This window comes from Pagrus major, chromosome 14 (assembly GCF_040436345.1).
Source record: "Pagrus major chromosome 14, Pma_NU_1.0".
NCBI lineage: Eukaryota > Metazoa > Chordata > Actinopteri > Spariformes > Sparidae > Pagrus > Pagrus major.
Window position 1 is genome coordinate 7582077 of NC_133228.1, and position 551 is coordinate 7582627.

Here is a 551-nt window from a genome sequence, read left to right on the forward strand (position 1 = left end):
AACTGTCCACTATGTTGTTCTATTCTGACTCAGTAAGAGAGGTTAATAATGCAACTTGTTGTAGACTAATGCAACAAGTCATCACGTTCATAAAAAATTCTGGTAAAGAAAAGAAGTCATACAATATCAAGCTGATAAAACAACGTTTGTGTGTGTATTGAGCTGTTAAATGGTCTCAGAAATAATGTGGGGTTAAAAAGAACACAAGTGAAGGGGACACGTGCAGCTATTGTAGTAGAAAGTGGTTGGATTCCTTGTATTTGGCCTGTTGGAGGAATAGAAAAGTATTCAACTACATAAAAACAATGTGAAAAATATAAAAAAGAACAACTTGAACCTTATTATCTGCTTTAAGATGCTCTCACAGCTTTATTTGCACACCTGTATTTTGCATCTTTGCATCAGTTTTCATCATTCAGTAAAATGACACCCAGGTGAGCCCGTGACCCCGCCCCCCAGCGGACAGAGCGCTCTGATTGGCCGGTTCGAACACCGCTGGCCACAAACACAGAGCAGCGGAGAACATGAGTAACTCCCGAGAAGTGGAGTAC